Source organism: Fukomys damarensis, unplaced genomic scaffold (assembly GCF_012274545.1).
Source record: "Fukomys damarensis isolate Sample0158 unplaced genomic scaffold, DMR_v1.0_HiC HiC_scaffold_22, whole genome shotgun sequence".
Classification (NCBI taxonomy): domain Eukaryota; kingdom Metazoa; phylum Chordata; class Mammalia; order Rodentia; family Bathyergidae; genus Fukomys; species Fukomys damarensis.
This window is the reverse complement of record NW_022900934.1, coordinates 27,571,387-27,577,853: the sequence shown is the minus strand read 5'-3', so window position 1 is coordinate 27,577,853 and position 6,467 is coordinate 27,571,387. Positions and strand designations below refer to the sequence as shown.

At 42.2% G+C, this 6,467-nt stretch overlaps 1 protein-coding gene across 1 annotated transcript in view; it reads right to left on the bottom strand.

Annotated features, from left to right (window-relative positions):
* Positions 1-4,258: 4,258 nt before the first annotated feature.
* Rspo4 (R-spondin 4) overlaps positions 4,259-6,467 on the bottom strand; it is a 60,217-nt gene continuing 58,008 nt past the window's right edge. The window contains exon 7 of the mRNA XM_033767108.1: positions 4,259-4,292. The gene's annotated coding sequence lies outside the window, so the exon portion shown is untranslated. The remainder of the gene's footprint in view (positions 4,293-6,467) is intronic.

Sequence of the window (6,467 nt, the reverse complement as noted above, 5' to 3'; positions counted from 1 at the left end):
TTTTCCTACACCAATGTCTTCAAGAGTTCTACCAAATCTCTCTTCTAGCCTGTTAGTGTTTCTATTTTAATATTTAGATCTTTGATCCATTTCAATTTTAGTGCCTGGTGAGAGACATAGGTCTAGTTTTAATCTTTGGCAAGTTAAAACCCAGTTTTTCTAGCACCATTTATTAAAGAGGCTTTCCTCCAGTGAGGGTGTTTGGCACCTTTGTTGAAGATGAGGTGTCTGAGTGTGTCTGGAGTTGTTTCTGCATCTTCAAATCTGTTCCACTGGTCCTCAGATCTGTTTCTTTGCCAGTACCATGCTGTTTTTTTCACTGTGGCTTTGTAGTATAATTTCAAGTCAGGGATTATGATATCCCCTACCCTGTCTTTATTGCCTAGAATTACTTTTGCTATTATAGGTCTCTTCTTGTTCTAAATGAATTTTTGGATTGTTTTTCCAAGCTCTGTGATGTATGCTGCTGGGATTTCAATTGGGATTGCATTGACTCTATTGAGCAGTTTTGGAAGTATGGCCATTTTCACTATGTTGATTCTTTCTACCCAGGAGCAAGGGATGTCTTTCCATTTTCTGATATCCTCTTCAATCTCTTTTTTCGGAATACTATAGTTTTCAGAATAGTCATCTTTGATATCTTCCATTAGGTGGATTCCAATTTCCTGTTTTCTTAAATGGGGTTTTTCCATCCCACACTGGGGTAAGAGGAACATCCCAGGCTGCTGTGCATAAGTGCCTTCATTCATTTGGATGTGTCCCACATTCAGGTCATTTAAAACCACACTTGGCATCTTTGCATTGGCCATTCCTTCTGCTTGGCTCACTGTCCGCTGGTAGCCTTGCCAGCCTTGGCTTTCACACCTGACCTTCTAGAGGTCTCCTTGGGCACCCTGTAAAAATGCACCATTCCTCCTCACTCCCCTACCTTGGTTTCTTCACACCACTCTGACCATCTGACACGGGCTTCTGTTTCTATTCCTCTGTTTATTGACCATCTCCCTGTCTTAGTGTGTTCAGCCTGCTGTACTGCATGACCATAAGCCAGGTGCTGAAGAACAGCTGCAAGTTATGCCTCAGAGCTCTGGGGCTCGGTGCCCAAGAGCAAGGAGTCGGCAAAGTTGGTGCTCAGTGAGGGGATGTTCCGAGATGGAGCCTTTTGCTTGTGTCCTCACATGGTGGAAAGGGGTAGGAACTCTCACAGGGCTCTTTCCCAAGGGCTTTGTTTGTACTCACCAGAGCTCCACAGTGACCCAATCACAGCCCCAAGGCCTCATATCACATGGGGGATCAGAGCAGAGTATGAATTTGGGGAGCTCATACACTCACACCATAGCACCCCCATGGGAATTCACCACTTGTGTCTATCAATGTTCACCTGAATGGATGAGGGGGAGGAAGAAGGCTATGATTCTGGGCTGATCTGTGACAGCACATTTCACAAGCCACCCAGGCTCTCTCCAGTGATAACTCAGTTTATGAACGAAGCCTGGGCAATTCAGAGAGGGGAAATGACTTGGCCAAGCAAAGTCACCACAGAACAAGAGTTAGTATCTGGGTGCAATGACTCAAAACTTTAGTGCTCTTTCCCCTGCCACAGGCCTCTCTTACAAAGATAGAGATCAGGCCCAGCTAACGAGGGCTCAAGCAAAAACTCCTGAAACTGTAATTACTGCTGTTATTATTATTATTATTATTATTATTATTATTATTATTATTGTGCTTGTATAACACATCCAAGAGTACAGTCTTCAATATGGCTGGATCTAGGGTCCCACACAACTTTAGTAGAAATGGACCCATTCTCAGGTGGACCCTAGAGTCCTAGTGGTGTCTGCAATACCAGTCCTCCTGTTTCCCTCCTCTCCAAGTCAACCAAGACCTGAGAGGAAAGAATGTCTCACAATATACTTTGAAGTTGCCTAATTCAGAGCTTATCTCCATCAGTCTCCAAATACTGAAACTATGTGGTCAAGGGTTCCCCTTCTAGCCTCCCCTACACTGGGTGGTCACATGAGGAGCTCTGGCCAATGAGATATAAGCTAAAGTCAGGGGCAGGGGAGTTTGTGCTGTTCTGGCAGCCCTAGAACCTAAGCCCAACACTGGGTACAGGCACCATCTTTCAACCAAGAGGGGAAAAAGAATCATATTACCCCTGACAATGCTAAATCGCTGGACTCCTAACTTGAGGGTCTTTCCTAACAGAGAAAAATAAACTCTTGTTTAGGCCACATCTTCAATTCCCTGCTTCTTTTAGCTGAACATGTCCACGAGCATGTACCACAGCAGGCTCCATCCTGATCTCTTAGAAGTTTACTGCCTCTCGAGTGGTTAAGGCAATCCCTGGTGTGGGGGAGCTTCACCTTGATCTCTTGGGAGTTTCTAAGGGGCTCCACCCTTTTCTCTAAGCACTCAGTGGGCAAACGCACCATGAGAAACACTCTACAGATCTCAGAGAGCTTGCCATTAGGCTGCATCCTGAAAATTTTGGACAAGCTAATGAAGAAGAACAACTTATCTCCTATTGTAATATTGTTTGAGTCAAAGATGGGTATAGAATAGTGTCACACCTGGCCTGAAGGAAATCCCCACAGGAAACATGCCTGCAAACAACAGGATATGATCACCCTGGTGCAGAGAAGTCCAGTGACTGTCTATATGCCTGTGCTACCTGCCTTTGAACTCTGTCATAAACATTTATTCTGATGATAAACTCCTTTTTCAACACCTATATAAGCCTAATTCCTTTCCCATCTGCTAATTCTATTTTTTTGTGTCAGCCCATCCACAAGTGGATGTAATCGCTCCCCGGCTAGCTGCTAATATCTGTCTCTAGATGTTAGCCCATCCACCCATAGATAAAATTTCTCCTAGGCAGCTGCTGCTATTTCTCTCTCCCTATGTAACCCATCCCCACACAGGTGTAATAAACACAGCTTTTCCCACCTAGCTGCTAAATCTATCTCTGGTTTAGTCCCTGTTCACTGGAATAAACTTTTCTTTCTCCTCACAAAAGCTTACCTCGAGTGATTTCACATCACCATTTATAACAAATAGCAGTATAAATTACAATTTTTCAGTTACATCTATTTTTCAGATAGTTCTTTTTAGCAAAAGGCAAGGAATGTGATGTGAAATCTCTTGTGTTCAGGCTTTTATGGCTCTTTATCTCTAAACATGTCTGAAAATTGTGATAGTTAAAGAGGCCTCCAAGGAAGAGGAAATTGATATTGTTGATTATCCTGTCTTCAGACATTCACCTGTCTTTCAGGGGGATATGTGTCTATCTCACCTGTTTTCATCAGTACCCCAGAGAGCTGATATTTTCAAAAGATCCTGGTAGTTTACAGATGGATCTTTAAACCTCTATGACCCAATTGCTGGACATGGCCTTTTCTGTGTTCAACAATCAGGATTTAGATGACGCAAAAAGAAAAGGGCTAAGAAAAAAGACAGACCAAAATTATTGCTGTCTCAATTAGTGATATTTTAAGCACACCCAAGTTGCCCAGGGGAAAACCCAGGGCCAATCAAGGATGCTGGACACACAACTGTACTAAGTCACCAACCAAACCCTGCTCTTTGCGTTAGGAGGCCAATGTGTCTGACTCATGGCACTGAGTCACTAACTGAGGCACTAATTGTCCTCACTCCCAGAGAGGAGCTAGGCCAGCAAAAACCCTCATCTCCCATTCTGATAAAAATAACTGAAGGAGCCCATGACAACCTATAATGCCCTGTCCATGGACATCTGCATCTTCTGTGAGAAACCCTGGGTGATCTTGGATGTCATGTATAAGCAATTTTATTACTTTGGCTTCTGTTCAAACTTCCTTCTTTGGAAAAAATCCTACTTTAGATCTATAGTCATAATTGGGTCTAGGAGAGTTGGATGTCATGTATAAGCAATTTTATTACTTTGGCTTCTGTTCAAACTTCCTTCTTTGGAAAAATCCTACTTTAGATCTATAGTCATAATTGGGTCTAGGAGAACCATAGACAGAGTTTCTTTATACATACATTTATTTGTCAATTCAAAGGTCAAATGTTTTACTCTTAGTTTTAAATAGTGCCACAGTGTCCTATTCCCTTACTAGGAAGAGGTTTGATAGCAAAAGATTTGAGGGCTGCCTTAGTTACTTTTCTTGTTGCTGAGACAAAATAATCAATACCTAATGTTAAAGGAGAAAAGGTTTATTTACTCACAGTTTGTTGAGGTTTCAGTCCATATCAGCTGGCTCCAAGGCAGAGTGGCACGGCATACAGGCATCGCAGAGGAGAAAAAATTCATGCTGGCAGAAGGTAGCAAAGCAATAAGAGACAAATACAGCTCTTTCCATCCCTTATATCTTATCCAGGATACTAAGGGTGGGTAGCACCCACACTATTAATCCTAGTGCCCTTGATCCTAGCATTATACCATGAATCAATCCCAGCATCATACACTCTAGATCCAGCCACCTCTGAAAAAACCCACTTATGATTGCATGATGCTTTGAGAAGACATCTAAACACAAGCCGTAACAAAGGCAATTCTTCAATTCGGGCAAAGGTGAAAGCACACTTTAAACTATTGGGACTACATCAAACCACTCTCCTGGATAACTTGAAATTATCATACATAGGCATGCAGTACTCTTAATCTTGCCTCACACATGCCTTCAGGCTCAGAAGTTAGCCACTCTTGTGAACAGTTGCTCTGTTAGACCTATGCAAACAGGCAAGACATTAATAACTTGCTCCTCTAAGACCCTGAGGAGGTATAGTTCACTGATGGAAGTAGCTTTGCCCAAGAATAATATCAAAAGACAGCTTATGCAATTGGCAGTTCACAGTAGGTCATTGAGACCAAACCCCTTTGATGAAAAAGCAGAGCTCACAGGCCTTACTGAGGCATTGATATTAGGAAAAGGTGAGAGATTCAATATAGATAGATAGATAGATAGATAGATAGATAGATAGATAGATATTTTAGGTTCAATTTTTTTTAGTTTGTTTTATTGTTGTTGTTGTTTTGTTTGTCTGTTTTTGCAGTACTGGGGATCAAACTCAAGACCTTGCACTTGCCAGGCCGGCACTATACCACTGAGCTTCATCCTTGGCCATGACTAAATATTTACACAGATTCCAAATATGCCTTTCTGGTGCTACTTGTCCTGGAAAGAAAGGGGCATACTAATAATCATCTCTAAAGTACAAGCAAGAAACTACAATTTCTGGAGACCGTCTATTTTCCTATGCAGGTCACTGTCATTCATTACATAGGACACCCAAAATACATGTTTAAAGTCTCCTAGGGAAATTAAAAGGCTGGTAGAAAGGCAAAAAGGGCAGCTTCTCAAGACGTTAGCCACATTTCCAGTTCCTGAGGAACAATCAGAACCAGTGCATCCCACCTGCAAAGATGGGGGAAACTAAAAAGGGGTTTGGCAATATTTGAGAAATAAACTAGTCCTTCCTCAAAGGACACACTGCAAAGCTATAAAGGCCCTTCATGATTCTTTTCATATGGGAAAAGATCCTACATTGGATATGGTCTCTCAAATTTTCAGAGGGCTAGGACTAGCAATGACTACCCAAAAGTTTTGCAAACCTTGTACACTCTGTGCCTACAATAACCCTTGTATGCTTAGACCACCTTCTTTGTTAGGCCTATACAGAAAAGAGGAACATACCCTGGAAAGGACTGGGCTTCAGGCCATCAGTGTGTCCTTTCATGCTGTCTAAAGCTCATGGCAACCAGAAAGAACTTCTACATATAGGTCCTGAGGTGATGCTTGGATCTTGAGCTTCAGGCTAATGTCAGGTATAGGCCATTCTATAGAAAACCTGCGGGAACTCTCATGAGAAAAATCTAAGTGCAGGGCATTGGGAACTGCTCTGTGCATATGTCTCAGATCTTGTTAACAGGTCAGGCCTAGTTTCCCGGCCAGCTTTTGCCATGCCCTAATCTATCTCATTAGCCCTTACTCAGGCATTGATATTAAACTAAGTATTTACACAGACTCCAAATGTTGGGAGCAATTTTACATAATTTGGGGGGAAAATCATTTCACAATTAAATTATGAGTAGGCCTAGTTTTCCTGCCTATGGCATGTCAAGACATAATATCATTCTTGCCTCCACTCACAGCTGAGACCCCAATGGTCCCCTGATGCCATGATACTCAAGGGCAGGATTACATGATCTAAAGCCATCCTGGTTCCTTGAAAACTGAGTAGTAAGAGAAAGGTTTTACCTGGGGAGGGACAAATTCCATATCAAATTAACTACTCCCACCTACTATTGTAAGAATGCTCTTCTTATAGTCCTCCTCAAAGTAAGAATCTTGTGAACGAAGAGCTTCATCAGCATAAGGTCCACATCAACATAGGATTACTCTAAGTCACCTGATACTCAATCCAATTATTGTGTGTACCCAATAAATGACGGCTACCTCAGAGAGTCTTTGTCTTTGCCTGCTCTG